This window comes from Ambystoma mexicanum, chromosome 10 (genome assembly GCF_040938575.1).
Source record: "Ambystoma mexicanum isolate Mex_15411 chromosome 10, UKY_AmexF1_1, whole genome shotgun sequence".
Classification (NCBI taxonomy): domain Eukaryota; kingdom Metazoa; phylum Chordata; class Amphibia; order Caudata; family Ambystomatidae; genus Ambystoma; species Ambystoma mexicanum.
The window spans coordinates 680,749,725-680,769,129 of NC_090932.1; the positions used below are offsets into that span (position 1 = coordinate 680,749,725).

At 44.1% G+C, this 19,405-nt stretch overlaps 1 protein-coding gene across 2 annotated transcripts in view; it reads left to right on the plus strand.

The window, feature by feature from the left end:
• The window catches only part of XRN1 (5'-3' exoribonuclease 1), a 2,611,979-nt gene that overhangs the window by 20,931 nt on the left and 2,571,643 nt on the right, over positions 1-19,405 (plus strand). The gene's annotated exons all lie outside the window — the stretch shown is intronic.

Genomic DNA, 19,405 nt, shown 5'->3' on the forward strand with positions numbered 1-19,405 from the left:
AAGTATGTGAACAGGTGTTCTAATGTTCCCTTATCAAAAGACCCTTCTTCCGGGCAAGCATGCAACAGTCCCTCTCCTTTCGTTTCAGTTACCCATTGGCTATGATATTTTTTAATTTGCTCATTATACAGGGGGAGGTGTTTGCAAATATGGGACAGTGTGGTGTCCATCCCCATAGCCACAACCACTTACCTCCTGTGTACAGTCCCCCCCAGCCCCCGAATACTTGTAGGGCCCTTTCTTCCCCTCACCCCCTCTGCTATACCTGGGCCTCCTTTTCGGAACAATCAATGGAATTCTATAACATTTATCTCTAGTGTCGGTATACAATACACAATTACATACAACAAAACATGGAACAGTTTTAAAATCTACAAAAAAACAGAACCATAAACAAGGAGCAGAAAACCTATACCATTTCCCCTTTTTTTAGGGCAATATCCACTTTCTCACTTATTCACATCACAGTTGCCCCTCCTGGGCCTACCTTCACATATATAAAAAACACAGAAAATGATAAGCTAAAATAACAAGTCAATAATAACCACTACTTGTTCCCGAGCCCTCTTGTTATATGGGGCTCCTACTTTTATCTCCATATTTATTCTCTGCACTGGTCGAGACAGTGCTACGTGGCGCCACCTTCCACCCCCTTTCGGAGCTAGGGTCCCGTATCTCCTCTGTATTTTCTCCTTATTCCTTTACTAAAAAACGAATGGCCATAATAAGAAAAAGCGCTTTACTTCAAATAACCACACAATGCATTCACATCCAACCCTTGCTTGTTCCTTACAATCACACTGCTCTATGTTCCCCAAATCCCATCATTTGTCTATCCTTGCAATTTTTATACTCACGTGCTGGTGTTCTTCGAAGAGCCTCAGTTCACGGTCTATCCACAACTTCTGGGCCTGGGGCCGCACCCGGGGGCCGCACCCGGCTCCAGCGAGCAGCGGGATATTCACAAAGCCGGAACCCACAAGAACCTTTTTTCTTCTGTGTATGCGTATTTAGGGACTGGTCAGCTGTAGGTGGGCATGGCTTTGCCAGAGAAGCCCTGGATCTCGCCGCAGATACGGGGGTCTCGAGGAAATCCCACTAAGGGGTCACCAAATGAAGGCACCCACTCACATGTGTGCCAAGAGAAATGCAAAATAATAAGACACGCCCCGTCAGGGAATGAGACTAAGAGGTAAATTGCAAGGATTACAAACTTTATATAAAATAAAGTATGCAAGCAAAGAACTTTGCTGCCCGAGAGCACTCTGCCAAAATTTACACGGGCAGCACATTATAAGAAATAATTTTGTCATAAATGCTGTCATCACATACAGTACAAAATCACAGTGCGGATTGGAGGGGCTGTATGGCACAGTATGCTTTATAGGGGATGCCAGGCTCCAATTGGCAGCTGTGTCCAGTCAATATGGTGGCATGTGGGTCAGCTGGGCTCATCTCCGCTGTGAAGGTCAGGTTGAATGTGATGCATAGCTAACTGTCTAAGCTAAACCACAGAAACTGATAAAATGAGAATAATGGCGAACATAAAATCCTTGCATGAATGGGTGTACTTATAGAAGATCGAATAATATAGTGGCATTATGACCTCTACATTCAGGGCTTCATTGATACTGGGTTTCTTTTCCCCAGTGGCCTGCACATCATCTATTTGCTGCGGGATAGGCGAGTGGGGGGGGGGCGAGGGGTGGGATAGGATAATCTTTTTCCCAACACATGTTGCTGTTTTATTTGGATAAACTTGCTTTATGCTACCTTAAAATGTTATATCTGACTCAATTGCCCCTATAGGGTGTGATTTCTGAACACCCACCCCCCCCATCCACCCCAAGTAGGGCTGTGTGAAGTGGGCACACCATCAAATCATATTTTATGGTAAGGGGTGTCCCAGGAGTTCATTCTAGCACTTGCACTGTAACCCTGAGTGTTTGCACCCCTTGACATACTTGACAAAATACAGCCAGGAAAATGTTGTGAAGTTCTTTTGGCCTCAGAGACCTCATTCTGAAGCATTACTCAGAAATATGAAACGGACACTTGAAGGTAGCAAGTTAATATATTTAATATCACTTTTTTTCCTACAAGCTCTAATTCTCATGCACCTGCTATGGGAACAGCAATTATAACATAGCATATTGTCATACATAAGAAGAGCGTTATTGTATAAGCTAAGAGCATGATTTGCATTTAATAAAGGGCAAGTACAATTAATCATTTTAAGATACCAGCTTGAGCAACATAGTTTGTTACGTTGGTCTATACTAAGCTATGGCATGATCAGGGAGTGGTGTAACATACCAACGCCTGCAGTCTCACAAAATGCATACAGTTTAACTTCCACATTTAAACTCGCGCTTTAGGGCTTGCTTGGATGCATACAAATTGACCACGGCTTCCTGTCAATCGGGCTTGCTTACGTCGCTCCTCGGGCACCTGCGATGGATGTACCTTCCCAGCCCCCAGGGTTTGAGTTTTGCTGCTGTGCCGTGTACCTCCTCCTTTTGCCCCGTCAGCCTGTGCTTTTTATATTAAGATGGGGCTTGGTCTGCCTATAATGTGTGCATCATTTCCGCCACCTGGAAAGTTAAACTCTTGAGCTTAACACTGTTCATGTGCTTTGCTTCGCGTTGCACACATGATATACCTATGTGCAAAATCAAGAGACGGGTACTGTCTTTGACTATTGCTTGTTTCCCTTAGAGTGAATGGGCTTCTGCTCGGGGAAAGAGCAAAGCGTGTCATTTGCTCCTAGACACCTTCAGAACTCAATTATAGTAACTGAGCTTTTGAAGATGTAAAGAGTGACACATTCCTTCACACATTTCCTAGCTATGTGCGTGCATTAGGTGTCTATTGGTGCTTCCTGTCTTATCAGATGTAACTGGTGTAAAAAAAGAAAGGCATCTCTCGAACTCGCTATTTTGCAGTTTGAGATGGGAAGCTGCCATTCTGTGGTTAAGGTTTCTTCTGCTGGAAAGAGGAAGTTACCATATCCCGTTCATCGTTTTTTGGTAGAGCCAAGCAACAGGCTATACGTGTGTTTTGCTAAACCCACGTGCGTTATTCATTTAGGGCACTATTTCTTTCTACAGCAAGGGTCTACATCTGTCTTTTGACACTAGCCCTTAACTTATGTGGAACCGTGTACATTGTATTAAACGCACATTAGTGTTCTCTCGCTGTTACCATTACTGAAGTTGCCTGATCTCTGACTGCCTTATCTCATTCGTCCATTATCCATAATTCATAACATACCCCCCACCCCCTCAAGGCAGTTTGACATAGATCAAAGATTTTTAGCTCTGTGAAGTCATTAATACGCTTACTGGGAGCTATAATTACATAAAGATTGCCTATATTGGTGGCAAAAATAAAAACATGTATGCATTCATATTTTAGCACATAGCTGCTGCATGCAAGAATTAATATGAGTTGCTTGATAAGTTGCTGAGCGCCTAGAAGTATGTACTGTGAGCTATAACCAAACCATAGCACCGGCTGCATCACATTTAAAAAAGTTAGCACCACTTGCCACCATCAGCGTGAATGAGTAGATCTATTTAACATTGAGGTATTGAGCATGAGTCCATTATATTGCAGCTGGCCCTACCTAAGAATTAATGCATGTATTCAATGTGAGGTATTTCGGCTACCTGAAAAATCATTACTGGCAATAGCTTTAAAATACGACAAAGGATCCTTTGAGAATCCATTAGTAATTAGCAACCAACATAGCTTGGCTCCTGGCTTCTTGACCCAATGCGCTGTGGACTGTGTGATTCTGAGCACATTTTCACATGCATAAACGGTCAATAGTTTGAATCGGTGCCCTTGAAAATAAACCAATATGCTTTGTTACTCGCAGTGATTAGCACATCAAGGTCATCCAATTCGTATGTTTGCTTTGCACTCAAACTTGCATCTTGAGGTAGAATGTGATGTATCTTCAGTTCTTTGACTCCTGACTGAGCAGCTTGTCTGGGCAAAATGTGTAGAATGTCAGGTATTCTGAACTCTGGATTAATAGCAAGTCTCTTCCTGAGGTGTGTCAAGAAGCACAGAGGAGAGTAAAACGGGATGCTCATGTCGTCACTGTGCACTGTTTTGGGCATCATTTCCTTGTGCCATATATTCCTGGAACCAGAGAAATCCATGACTTGCGTCGCCTACTTCCCCAGGTGCCTGGTGGTCGGGGTTTGCGAGTATGCATCGATCATCTTGCGGCTGACTTGTCTCCGGCTGTGAGACAGAGGGACCAGGTGCTTCCTTGGCTGTGCCGTTGGGGGTACTGGACACATTTGGCAATAGTCGTTTTCTGAGCAGTTTCTCTTGCTCTGGCATGCTCCCATTATCGGGCATGGTTTCAGGGGGACTTTCAATGAACTCTCAGTAGAATACTTGCGGGAAGTACCTTTTGGATTCTGCAAATGTCTCTATGCACAGATATGTTCTGGAGAATCTGTTGCGCCACAGTGCAAGTCTGGACAGTGAGGCTGTGACCCCTACGTTCTTGGCAAGAAGTAATTGGCCATCATAAACTCTGCATCTAGCAATGGCTGGTCTACATCGTAGACTTCTTCCTGATCAATGACAACATGAAATGTTTTTTTACATTTCGAACACTGTTCGAATCCAAGACGTCTGCAAAGCTCTGCTCTGTACCTGAGACTGGTTGCTTCAATGCCCTTCATTTTGTGACTTGTCATGATTCAGTGTCTACAACAAAATATGAGATAAAGTCCAGGTATTCCCAATAGCCAGCCGTACCAAGCACTTGACGAAGTCCATGTTCTAATGACTGTGTCCGAGGCAATTCACCCTTTATGTAAGGCACTTGTGGCTGATTTTGTCACCACAGAAAGGCCAGTATTGAACCCACTGAACTGTGAACTGTCAATCGGAGTGCATGGCTTCCTGCCTCGTATATTCGCTGTGACATGACGGTATCCGGTTAAATGTTCGAAAACATATTTTCGAAATGCCATTTTGTCAAACAAAATGGCAATTTTTTTTTCCAAATGTTTTTATTTTATTTTGTTTTATTTTTGTTTCGTTAGTAAAAAAAAGTGTCAAAAAAAACCTGGGGGTTGGGGGGAACACCCCCTCATTTGCAAAAAAAATGACATTTCGAAAAAAAAACATTCCCCAATTTTGTCTTTGACAAAATGGCATTTCGAAAATATGGCGTTCGAAAAAATCCCTATAAACCGACATGACAACACAATTCATTGAAAAGTAATATGAACCATTAGCTAGAAAATAAATAAATAAAACGTACCCGAGTCCCCGCCGAGGGGCGAAGGCAGCCTCTCAGCCGCGTGGAGGCTCGGAGCGGTGATGGTGCCGCTTCGAGCCTCCTCATTGGCTGAGGGGCTGCCATGCCCCCCGCCGGGAACAATGGCCGTGGAATCTCAGCTGAGGGATTCCCATCCGGGTAATGACTCAGCGAGAGCCAATCAGAATGTGTTACATTCTGCTTGCTCTCGCCGGGTACTAATATACAGAAACCTATAAACCTAACACTCCTTGCTTTCACGATCTGCCATAGCAGTTTCATTTCTTGTCATAAGCGCCAACGCAATCTAGCTTCCACTAGTGTTAAACAAGTCTTTATGTAACTTCCATGCAATGCAATTCTTGGGCTAATACCAATCCTCAGAGTAGATTGTTTGAGATTTGAGGGACCACCCACAGTACAATTTTGCCATTTCCTCTGCTTTCGTGACTATACATTTTGGTATTTTCCATTCCTTTCTGTGGCAGCTCCCTGAATATGAACCCATTTTGTTTACTACATGGAGTGTAAAAAGATTGTATTGCTGATCTGGGGTAATCTACTAATGTGGCATTGTGTTTTCTTTTGGTTCCCTTTTTGTATGATTTGTCAGCCCTTGGTTCTCCTTAAGAACAAGCAATTGGTGTATTTCAGCACCCTCTTGGCTGTCTCTAAGAATTGCTGAGACTCTTCCAGAGTTCCTGAGGTTGATTGGTCCTTTTGAAATATTTGTATGGACTAATTGCACTGTCTGCAGCTGCCCTGCATTGGGCGTGGGTTAATGTCAATAACTTGGACGTCTTTCTATGGTAGTCTGCCATTCAAGTCAGTTGGTGAAGGCTGTCTGGGGAAGGGGGCTGGCTCTGGAGCATTTATTATGTGGATGTATACTGACAACTGCTTGCTGAGAGATCGGCCTGCTTCTGTTTCCCCTGAGAAGAGACCACAGAGGAACGGTCATTGAGGCATGTAAATAGTTTGCTTAAGAAAAGGTATCCGCAAGGCCTAGAACTGGTATGGGCCAAAAAAGATGTTGCATTACACCAACGAGTTTATCAAAATACTCCATCCCATCATACCCCCACTCCTCAATATTAACGATGCAAATTTCTGGAACAAAGATTTTGGCTTCGCAATCCAGTCCTGCACAGGATTATTTCAATTTTGGAAATGTGCTTTGTTGTAGCATTGATAGAAAATGATTCTGCAGAGGAATCAAGTGGCTATCCAGCCATAAAGTCGCTAGCCACCTAGATCATGCACAGAGCACGCCATGGTTTACTCTGGGGCAATTATCATTAGCCACTGGCTAGTTGGGTTCTCTTATTGATTTATGTATATTTTGAATTTATAAGCTTGTGGCAGGCTTGGTAGCCATGTTCTGGGGATGAGGAAGAGAATCATTGAAACAGAATTGTTTAATGACCTTCTGGTGGTGGGGCATGGAGCTGGAAGAGGCTGAAGTTCAGGATGGAGCCCGGGTGGTGAGGTGAGCACAGCTGGCAGCAGCAGTCAAAGCAGCACCTGCCAGACCGAGTGAGGCAGAGGGCGACAATCTCAGCTCCCTAAGTTCAAAGCTCAACAGCTTTAGCAGCAAGCACCTGACTGGCCACTACATGTTCATTATAGGGAGCAAGGACGCAGAGCTTTCAGTGGGAGTGCTGCCCCATAGAGAAAATATAAGAAATAAGAGGTGGTGCAAAGGACAATGAAACATCAACACAGACTTCAAACATTTGCTCATTTTTTTGTTCATTTGTAACTGGGCAGATCAGAAGTGAGGTAGCTGTATTGGAGCCCCATTGCCTATCGTAACCATGGCTGCTGTGGGCATAATTCACCCTGGTTCTCTGCTAGGGAGGGGACTGATGAGTTAGCCAGTGTTAAGCCTCTAAATAGAAATGTGATTTTTGTGTTGTTCAAGTATAGTTGAATTGGTGAAGGCTGACTCCCGGCTCATTTATATCCGTGAATGGGTCTGCTCATTCATTATCTTGAGTGTATATTGAGCCACTAGTAGGCAGTCTGTGTGATCATTAGTGAGCGGCTGCATTGTGGGGTACAAAGGATTGAGACTATTTTTTATTGGATTTTATGATGCAACATAACATACACATTTATTCCCCAGGAGCACCCTCTCCTGTCCCGCCCCCCCCGCCTCCCTTTCCCTGCATGTATACAGGTAGGACATTAAACAATTGTGATCATTAATCAGGATATTCAGAGTAGCCGTGACCTATGTGGGCAGTAGTGTTCTACATTGTTTCCATGAAGAAAGGCTAGAATTGATGCCCCTATCGAGAACTTAGTCTGTTTCCCCCTGTATCACAAATGTGACCCATTCCAAGGAGACACAATTCCATAGTTTGTGAAACCAGTCCATGATATGCAGGGGGGGGGTCTGTAGATTTCCACTTGTGGGCAACGAGTAGAGCCGCCATATTTAGAATGTAATATGCTTTATGTCTATGTTTTGGCCATAGTCTATTGTCCGGCTCAGCAATGGGCAGGAGAATTTCAGCAATGCCCAGGAGAATTTCACCTATAGATCGCTTTGCTTTAGCTTCAAACATTGCCTGCATGCTTTTATGTACCTCTTTGCAAAACTGTATGTTGGGGCACGCCCACCATACATGTAGCCAATCCCCGGTCCCCCCACACTTTCCCCAACATGTGCCCTGAATGGTCAGGTTCATCCTATGTAACCTCGCTGTGCTATAATCCCATTGGAACATGATCAGAATTCCCTAATTTGGAGGGACGTTGTCAAACAGGTGATTTCGGCATATAGGTTTGTCCATTTCTCCTCAGAGGGTGTGAACCAAAGTGTTTTTTCCCATCTGGTTTGATGGGGAAGTTTTGTCGGTAGGGGGTCACCTGTAAGGAATCTGTATAGTTTAGAAATCGGGTGTTTGTCCCCAGGATTTGAGGCGAGGAATTTTTCAAATGGCTTGAGAGTTTTCAGTGCTGCTGATCTGTTTGATGGAGCCATTAGCCAATAGCGCATCTGAAAGTATTGGAACCTCTGGGTCTCCTGTAGACCCAGTTCGTCTTTGCATACATTGAAGGATTTAATGTCATTCCCCAGGAACATATCCCGGAGTTTGGGCATCCCGCTGTTTTCCAGTGTGAGAAGGAGTTTGCCTTTAGGCCCGGAGTGAACTGTGGGTTTGCAAAAAGTGGGGTGTAGGGGGCAGGGGAATGTTGTGATGCAGTGTTGTCGAATTGCCTGATCCCACGAGTCCTCCACCACTTTTGTGATCTCACTGTAGTGTGTGTTACGATGCCGATCTGCTCTAAGTAGCCATCGTTTTTCACCCATTCGTGGTACCACTGTTGCTTTTTCCATCTTCCCCCATCTGCTATCTGTATTCTCCCCAAACCAGTCCTTTATAACTCATAGCTGTGCTGTGCAGTTGTATTCCCAAAAATTCAGAAGGCCTCCCCCACCCCATATCTGTTTGGCGGAAGCAGTTAGGTGTTCAGTGCTATCCGGTGGGGGTTTGTATTTTCATAAAATGACCATTTTGATGATGTTAACCGTCCCCAGCCATGATACCAAAAGGAGGGGGCTGTCCGAATTTGCAGTTGTTTCTGGGTATTCGCTATAATATGTTGTAGTTTGCTGTGTACAGCTCCCTCAGTGTATGTGTAATAGTCACCCCTAAGATTTGGTTACTTTTGGGAACCCATCTAAGTTGTTGCTTCCTTGGCCCTTATTCCTTCCTCTTGTTTGACCGATCACTTTAATATTTCTGATTTAGCAATGTTCATTTTTAAGCCAGCCACCAAGCCAAACCATTTAACTCGTGCAGTGCTGTGGGGAGAGAGATGACCGGATCTGTGATCGTAAAAGAAGCATGTCATCCGCATGTGCCATCAGTTTGCATGTCCCCACCAAAGCTTATACCTTTTGATCACCTCCGATTGACGCATTTGTGACAAAAGCGGTTCTAAGCATAAAGTAGGGTATTAAGGGTGCAGCTCTGTTTCGTCGTACTCTGGAGAGCGACCCAAAGGGACAACTGATCATTTATCAAGATTCTAGTCATAGGATTGACCTAGTTGGCTTGTATCATAGCAATACATTTGTGTCCGAATCCCATTGCCAGCAGGTTATTAAAAAAAAAAAGAAAAAATGGACCATTCGACCCTGTCGGATGCCTTTTCGGCAGCCAGTGAAACCAACACTTCAGGGTTCCCTTTTTTTGGCCACTTTTTCTAGCCAGTGGCACACCCTCGTAAGATTATCATGGGTTTGACGATTTTTTAGGAACCCCGCCGATCGGGGTGAATCAATGTCAGCATTAGATGGTCCAGCCGATGTGCAAGGATGTTGGTATATTTCTTTGCGTCAATGTTCACAAGCGCAATTGGGCGATATGAGCCACATTTAGCTGGATCGTTCCCTGGTTTGGGGAAGAGATTTCGTTTGGCTTCTTCCAGTGGCAACCGAATTGAAAAGGTTGGTAAGCCTGGGGGTTAAGATCCTACGAAACGAGGCAGGTTAGCGTCCGGGCCCGGTGACTTATTTGTCGGGAGGTTCGATATTACATGTAGCACCTCCTCTCGGGTGATGTAATTCTCAAGCTTTTCCCTATCCGATATGGGAACACAGTGTAATGGTGTTGCCTGTAAATATTCACGTTGGAGTGATTGGTCGGGTTGATCTGACTCATAGAGGGTTGCAAAGAATGCCTGAAACTGTATGTCGATATGTTCCAATGTCATCCTATTACTCTTTGGGCCTTCTATGTCCAGCGTTGTTTGGGCTGCGTTTTTTGTTTTAGTTGCCTGGCTAAAAGTCCATCGGCTTTGTTAGTCTTGATATAATATTTCTGCTTTAAATAAATCAAGCTCCTTTCAGCCTGTTTTGTATGGATAAGCTTTATTTTGTATGGATAAGCTCTAGTGTGCCCTCTACGCTCCTGTATTGCTGAAGTCCCGGGCTAGAGTCTGTCTCCATCAGCTTAATGGTGTTTCTAACTTCGGCTTCGAGATCTAATTCTATTTTTTCTCTTAGGCTTCCTCCTATGCACCTGTGCCGCCATATCTCCCCCCTCAATGTTGCTTTGAATGCATGCCAGGTCATATCCACCCTTGTATCAGTGTTGGTGTTAATGGTGAAGTATTCTGCCATTTTGCACTCTAATTTATCGCATATGACTTGGTCAGTTAGCAGTGCTCTTGGAAATCTCCAACTCCATAATTTAGGTTGTGATCCAGGAAGCTTTAAGAGTGAGGGTTATCAGGGCATGATTTGACATAGTTATTATGTGGGTATCAATCTATGATCTTCTCCCTATCCTCGAGGTCGAGGCCCATATGTAGTCAATCCTAGAGAAGGATTTATGGACATGGGAGTAGTGGGTGTAAGCGATTTCGTCGCCCTGCAGGGATGTCCAAACATCCCAGAGTGCAAGCTGTTCAAGTTTTTTGTAAAGGGTGTGTGATGCCGGTGGTTGGCCGTGTTTAGTTTTAGAGCTTCTGTCCTGGGAGGGATCCCATGCAATATTCAAGTCCCCCAACAGTATTATCTCGCCTACGCTGAAGTATTCAAATTTTGAGAGGACCATTTATAAGAATTCCTCCTGGCCAGAGTTGGGACGTAAATGGAAGCCACAGTTAAGGTGAGCAAGCCTAGCTGAAGAAGGAAGATATCGACTGTTTGTATCTGCATTTATCTTCAGAATTGTTAATGGAGTGTCTGCTTTAAACGCGAGGAGTACCCCCTGCTGTTTTCCCCTCGGCCTTGGCTAGTATGATCTTGGGATGTTGTCTAATTTATAATCTGTCGATCTTGGAGTTTCCTGGAGTGCGACTAGATCTGGTTGATGTGTGGATAGGAGACACTCTAATTTCTATCTCTTGATGGGGGTATTTAAGCCCTGTATATTAAGTGTCAGAAAGCGGAGTCCATTACGTGGTGTGCATGCTTGGGGATATTCTGATGAGTTAGAAACGTAGTAGTACCTCTATAATGTCCCTCATGTATCGCCCCTCCAGCAGACTTGGTGTCCCTGCCCCCCCTTGTTCCCTTCCCTCCAACTTCTCCTCTCTTTAAACATAACTTCCCATGCTCCCCTCCCTCCCTGGTGTAGTCCACCCTTGCTAAATGTTCCTCGGACTCGGTCCTCAGAGGTAGCCTACAATTAAGACGAGGAACATGAGCGGGGTATCCTAAAACCCCCTCAATTACTTTTGGTGAGTTCCAAGGTGAGCTCTAATCGTAACTCAGCTTTTTACTTATGCAAAATAAATACAGCTCGGCAATGAGTTACCAGTGTCCGCCTATTATCTTTTTGTGGGAGTATCTTTGGCGTGCGGGGAATGTGGGGTCGAGTGGTCTGCAGAGCCACTTCTGCTTCTCCTGCAGGTTTGTTCTTTAGTTTTCCATTCGCAGGAGCGGGGCACGTTGGGGGTATAGGTGCAAGGCATGGCTGGTTCAGAGCGTCCGTCCAGTTCGATTTGCATGATCCGGGCTCCCTCCTCTTTTGTTGTCACACTGTGTTGTTTGACTTCCCAATTAAAAAGGAGGCCAAAAGGGAAGGTCCACCTATATGGTATCTTTTTAGCTTGCAGTTGGCTCCAGCAGCCCAAGCATGTTCCTTCGTTTCTGTATTGATAGTTGAGATAGATCCTGGAAAAGTTGAATTTCGCAGCCTTTATAAGAGATCGGTGCGGCCCTTCTTGCCGCCCTCAGGTTCAACTCTTTTTGTGGGTCACATGCCAGTGTGGCAAGTGTGTCTCTAGGGCGTGCAGCTGGGTCTTTGCGTAAGGGGCTGACTCTGTGAATTCTGTCGATTGGAATATGCACCTCCCCTTCTGCATTCATGAGGTACTTGAAAGGTTATCTGTCTTTCCATGAAACATTTTCCATCGAAAATGTTTCCATTGAATATTATCTAATGAAAAAAAAGTGCATCGAATGCATTTTTTTGTTGTTTTTGTGGGGGTCCCTCCAAGTTCCCTTTTTTTTTTTTTTAAACCTTTAAAAATCCAACCCAAACAAAATTAACCCTTTACCCCACACACATATGCATTCGCTCCAATTCTTTTCATTGGAAAAGTTTCGATAGAAACATTTTCAATAGAAAATGTTTTGTTGGAAAGACTGCATACCTCCTTGAAAATATTTGACACTTTTGCTTTTAAGTCTGCATCGCGCACTGTTTTGGGAAGATTTCTGATGTGGATGTTGGCCCTCCGCGATCTGTTTTCAAGGTCTTCACACTGCAATTTGATGTCGTGTTCTCCTGGTCAAGTGCTCTAATAGCTCGTCCGATTTAGGAGTCTAGGGCCAGTTCCTGAAGTGCTTTTTTGTTTGTATCGATCCTTTCCTCAAGAGAGGAAACCTCTTTCCTCATTGCTCCCAGTTCTGACTTGAATTTGCTGGTAAATGTGTTGAATTGTACTTGCAGTGAGGTTGAAAGTCTCTCCCTCCTGAAATTCTAGAAAACATTGCTACATATGTTCTTTGGAAGCAGACATGCCGTGATCAGATGTAATCGAATTTGCTCCTACCTTATTGGGTGTACAATCCGGATTAATGTGGGACCCCTCTGACCTTGACCAGCACTCTTTTAGTGGATTTGCCTTAGAGGTGGGTTGCTGCAGTGGTTTTGCGCTTATTTTTCCTCTTTGCTTCTGGCATTCGCCACTTTTGTGCTTGAGGGATGCCATTGCCCCTTGACTTTCAATTCTCCTGTTTCTGGGTGGGCCCGGGGCTGTATTGATGCCTCCGTTCCACTGCGTGAATCATATTCTGATCCGTTCCCCCAGGAACCTGGTGGGGAGAGGGAGTCCCTACCAAGGGGTCCTTCCCCCGGACTCCTGCCGTTTTGCTCCTCTGCTAAATTGATCACCTCTCCTCGTATGCGTATAACAGAAAGTGCGCTTGTGGGCGGGGGTCCTTCCCATACACCTTAGATTCCCCTGCTTCTCACTTTGAGGCTTTAGGGCCGGGGCTCTCTCTACTGGCCAAGCCGCCTAGTATGCGTCTGCGTCCAACGGACCTGAGCTGGAGGAGTGTCTGCCGGTGTAGACCTGCGTTTTTGCTTTACACACGGGGTGCAGGGTTGTAGTGTGAGGGCGGGGGCACTGGGCCTTTAAATCGCTTTTTAGTCCACTTCCCCCCAAGCTGGGGGGGGGGGGGGGGTCGCGTTTACCCTCTCGACCGGGTATGGGAGCAGGTGCTGCTCTCCCGGTTCCCCTGTGTTAGCCGGGCCTGGCAACACAGATGATTTAGCTGCCGTCCCACGTCAGGCCGGAAAGCCGGATCCTCTGCAAAGTACCCTTGAACCGCTTCTTCGCGGCTTCTGATAATTAGTAGCATAGGCGGCGTCTTACCATCTGCCCCCCACAATTGTACACTGACTTTGCTGCTCACCGACCGACCCTCTTGGGTCCAACTGGCTCTCTCCCTCTCCCTGATTCACAGAAGCCATTTATAATAGTGCAATCCCATTGAAAAATGTTATGTGAATCATGCCCTATAGCCTCAAATCTTGAAATCGCTGATGATTAGTAAAGGGCCAGTTAAAAGAGACTTTGGATAGCGTCTAAGGTGGGGGTGCGGGGTTTGTTTAGGGGGAAAGGTGTTGGATACATTGGGGCATAAATAAAGAGGCACCTTAGGGAAACGCATGGAGACATAATCAATTTAGTTATTTGAAATTCGGGATTCAAGGTGATCATGAAAAGCAGTCCCTCACTATTGCCACACCACCTTCTGGATGATTGGGGTGCTTAATAAAATCCATGTTGAACCTATAGGGACAACTTGTATGAGGTCTTGTGAGCAAGTATCTGAGACCCATATTTCTGTAACACACATGATGCCACTCTCCAGAGAGGTAACCAGATCACTACATTTGTACTTATGTTTTAGAAAGAGAGCAATAAAAAACAAAGTTTTTGTTTAGTGAGAACAGTGAAAGCAAACCGCTATTTACAGGGGCGCCCCTTAAATACAGGGGACCCATAAACCAGAGTAAAATGCACCCCTCTAGGGAATAAAAAGACATGAGTCTGTCTTGCAGGTGATGACAAGACTTTAAACTTTACAGATCATGAGGATTGGGGAAATACAGAGGACTCTGCCATTTCCAAGCCAGCATTCTGTCGTCTTTTGCTGACTCCAAGATCCTGAAGACTGCTCCTGGGCCTGCAGCTTAAATACTCTTCAGTTGGCCACTGGATATCCGCAGAGCTCCTCCCAACCTATCCCTCTTGCCATACAAGGGATGTTGCAGAGGCTCCAGTGTTGCATGGTCATGTTCCATTTGGGACAATCTACATAACAGTATGCTGAAAATGCAAGAATATTTTGTCGTTCTTATTTGGCATAATTTACTATGTTATAAACATTCATACATAAACACATCTTCACACCGTTCTCTCAGCACTTACTCCATAAAATTTATATTTGATGTGGTCCAATAATTCCTGCAGAAAAACACTTTTCTAATTCTCTTTCGTGCTGAATCCTTTTGTTTTAGTCTCCATTGGCCTGTGATTGAGAGGACCAGTTGGTCAGCCACGTTCTCTGTTGAAGCCTGCCTATTCTATATTTAGCACAGCTTGACTTTACCATGTGCATTGATATTTGATTTTTAAAACTACACAGAATAACATTTGCATGTGTTTTTCAAATAACGTATTTGTACATTATATTTTAAATATACCAATCTATATTTAGTGACTGGCCGTGCCTGTGTGTGATTATTTTTGCATGAAAAAAGCTTTATCAGTGCGATAGTGCTTAGAAGACTTGCCTCTTTTGTAAAGCGCTTGAGGGGAGGGGTGCAGGAAAACGCTAGGCTCCTTCCCAACATTCGCCCCTTTTGTTACTTCCACAGTAACAAACTCATCCCCACCCCACATCTACAACCCCAGAAATATTAGTTTGATTTTTGCTGTTTATTGTATGGCAAGGTGTTTTAGATTCCCCCAATTGATACCATCATCTTTGCACTATAAGTGACTATAGGAACACCTCCTCAGAGACCCCAATGGCACGTGCAGTAGAGAACAAAAAAGAACATGATCACAGGAACCAGTATTTTTACTGCTGCCCCCAGCCATGACCAGACCCAATCAAAGGCAAGCGGTAGCCAATCTGTGTTCTGAACTCCACCATCTTCCTTCATTTGAACACCTAGATTGTGCACCGCCTTGACGACGTGGGTTAGTGACCCATTCTCGGCATCCTCCGGGGGTAGAAAAGTGCAGCAGCTGCTGTATTCCAGGAGCCAAAAAAGATTAAAAAGAAAGTCTTTGAGCAGTGCGGAACAGTCTTTTGAGGCAGTTTGAGCTTTTATTTCTTTCCCGCCGTTGAAATCATACTTTTTCTGACAGCATACCAAATTCTTGTGTGATCTGCAAGCTTGTTTCAGTTTCTTTTAGGTGCTAGAGTAGCTGTTGGCATCTCGACAGGCATTTCTTCTCCCTTCACATGTCCTTCCAGGATTACTAGTAGCACTAAGTGCAAGGTGGTCAGTGACCCCTGCCCCTCCAAGATGGTAGGAGTTGCAAGTTGGCTTTTCGGCCTCAAACCCAGTAGTAATCCATCACTGCTGCTGTACCTTTTGTCATACCAGGGATCACAAGAGTGTGGTTGCACCACCAGGAACTTTTCCTTCATTGCTAATACAAAATTCAATGTTTTTGGCCCTATCTATTCGCGCTGGCTTCTTCATTTTTGCAATCCGTGTTAGCCATGTGATGTATTGCGACCATACTCCGCACACAGTCTCTATTTGGGATATTGCTTCTCCGCTGTACTCGATCAGCCCATCTTCCAGGCACAACACTGTGGTGTCCTGTCATTTGTCATTGTCATTTGAGTAACCTCCCAAGAAGAAATATGGTCCTTGTAGACACTGGCAGTATTTTGTGTTGCCGTTGCATAAAGCTGGATCTAGATCAATGCTCCTCAACTCCACACTATGTGCCTGAAATGTGCCCTTTATCCCTTATAGTGCAAGATGAACCAGGCATTTTGCCTCTAATTGTGACTGGATGTAGACCTAAGACCCTGATGTGTGCGGGATAAATACACACACGTAACCTCTTTCATTGATGTCCTTACTGCAATGCGCATATCAGAGTACTAGCTATTCAATGTTTCTGCAGTCTGGACATCAGAAATAGTGTCAAAACCCAACACCTTATGTAAATCATACGTCATTCATACTTCCCATTTCATTTGTCTAAGACAACTTGTAGGGGTAGCTGGCAAAAAGTGAGACATTTTATATTTCCTTTTTTATAGACCGATTATCATTTTTTACAACTGTCCATTCCCCCCCCCCCTTATATGGCCACCCCATATAACAAACATCCCTTCATCCATTACAACAACCACAACCAGTGTCCTACAAAACATATTACTACTACATTTCTAGACTAAATAACATCTTTATTTATTATTATCCCTACATAACAGAGGTCGGTCAGCCATATTTGCTTATTCCCACAAAAGAGAAAAAAGGTTATCGAGAAAGAGAGAAAGAGAGAGGGAGGGAGACAGAGGAAAAAAGAGACCCTTTTCCCTACAGGCCCGACTGGATCCTGAACCTTCCAAATGAAAACAGAAAACAGAAAACAGAAATACAAAATAAAATAAAAAATGGACAAAAGAAAAAACAAGAAAAAATTCAAACATTTAAAAATAAAGAAAAAAGCAGGCGTATGCCACTGCAAACCACCCTGGCATGGATCCTCAAAAATGTCTCTCTTTTGGCTATGCCCTAACTAAACCTTACCATTTCCTCAGGTGCTCTTAGAACACCCGAGAGATGCACCAAATATCGAACTCCTTCATATGGACGGCGAGAGGAGTACAGAACACCACCTCATATGGACCTCTAAACCTGGGGCTGATCAGTTCCCCAGATGATAATGGTCCAGTATGGGCAATGCTGTGTATGGAACCATGATCTCGCTTTCTACAGGGGTGGTCCCTAATCCCCCTCCCTCCCACCCCCCCTTACCGTGTCCTCCTACCGCCTCTGTGTACTTCCGTCCGGTCCTTTGGTCCATTATTTATGACCCATCACCATATAATATGTCCCCTTCCGTCAATTCATGAGCCGTTCATCAGAGTGGGAAAATAAATAACACTCATGTAAATAATTCAGAGTTGCTAAAAGAGGACCTGTGCAAATGGTTCAAGTCCTCAAATTTTCTAGTCATTTTGACAGTCCATTAAAATGAACTTTAAAGTCCTCTGTCCTTCCTTGAGACTTTGTAACAGTGGCCTTGTGTAGACTAGGATCCATGCCCTACAAAAATTACATAAGCCCAAAAAACTGCTACATTTCCTTCAGTCTGGGCCTAGGGGCGGTGCGTACTGCCGCCACCCTGTCTGATAATTTATTTTCCCATTACAAAAATGAATTGTCCCAAGTATAGTCCCTCCTGTTGGCTGTATTGTAGCTTCTTTTTATACGCACCCTTTGTGAGCCAGCAATTACAATAATGCAACAGAACCCCTTCTGCACCGATGATCCTTTTCTCTACATACCAACCGATCATCCACCTACTGCAGGATTTGTGCTACGCACCTTACTTCCATGTAATCTGTACAGGGGTCACAACTCTCAGTAACCCAACATTGTGTGGATTAACAGTCCATAATTATGCTGGCACATACCCCATTGTCCTCCTCAAAAAGAAAAACATCCGAGTTACAACTGCCTTGAGGGGGCACTGTTCCTCCCTATACAGCACCATGATATCACAGGGGATGCAGATTCCCAAAATAATCCCCCCGTTTTGTTCACTGTTCTCAAATAACTCCTTATCCGTCATTTCCTTTAATTGTACTGTCGGGTCTATACATAATAGTGTGTGCCACTCACACCCGTCCTGGTCTGTTCCAATCAGGACTACTCTTTTTCTGACACTACAAGTCCTTGCAAATCTAATGACTATATTGTCCCTGCCACCATCTCGGGTGGCAGCATGTGTGGGAAAATAAAATTGGTAGGTGCTTGCCAACCCTTTGTCACAATTTGAGGCACTGCATTTACTAATACCTTTTGTAATACCGTAACAAATAAATATTGGGATAACAGGAACCCCATGTACTACTGCCTCCCTTGCTATTGCATTGATTATTACCATTACTTGAGCTACACACATCCCTGGAGTGGAACACACTACCCCTTGATCTGTGACTGATACATTTCTGACCAGATCCCTACTCAAAGTTCACTGGGGAACTCTCTGAATATAACAAGGGGGCTCGTACTACCTCCCTTCCCACTTTTATATCCAGCTTCTCGGTTTATGGACCTCTAGAAATAACCCCAGGGAAACCCTGCATGTATAGAGGTTTATCCTCTTTACATCCTTTTTTTAGTCTCCATTGGCCTGTGATTGACGGGACCAGTTGGTCAGCCACGTTCTCTGTTCAAGCCTGCCTAGTCTATATTTAGCACAGCTTGACTTTAACGTGTGCTTTGACATTTGATTTTTAAAACTACACAGAATAACATTTACATGTGTTTTTCAACTAATTTATTTGTACATTATATTTTAAATATTACCGATCTCTATATTTAGTCACTGGCCATGCCTTTGTGTGATTATTTTTGCATGAAAAAGCTTTCTCAGTGCATATATTTTAATCGCCTGCATAATTACTACTGAGAAAAGGAATAAAACTCCCATACTAATTGATAAGCCATGCCCAATGCCAAAAAGCAAGGCATCAGATGAACAAAAATTGTTAAAAATAGTAAAGCTCCCCATCACGCCGAAGCTCATTCACATATATGTAGTTAAATTGCAATAGATTTTAATCTCTCATGGTTTGCTCTCCTGCCAGGACTTTATTATTTCGTTACCTAGGTGTGTTAATGTGGTCAACAAAAGTCCCAATGAGAATGAGGTGTTTGGGTTGCGTGCGCCATATTGGTGAATGGGGGGGACGGCGATGTTGACGCAATGTTGCAATTTAGTGTGTTTATAATGTAGTTAATAAGGAAGGGATGAGTGTTACTTTTATGATGTGTTGTGTGTTTATGATATGGCATTTATAACGCGCCTATACACAAGTGTTTCATTTCATAGTTGATACATTTTAGATCCGAACCCGCGAAG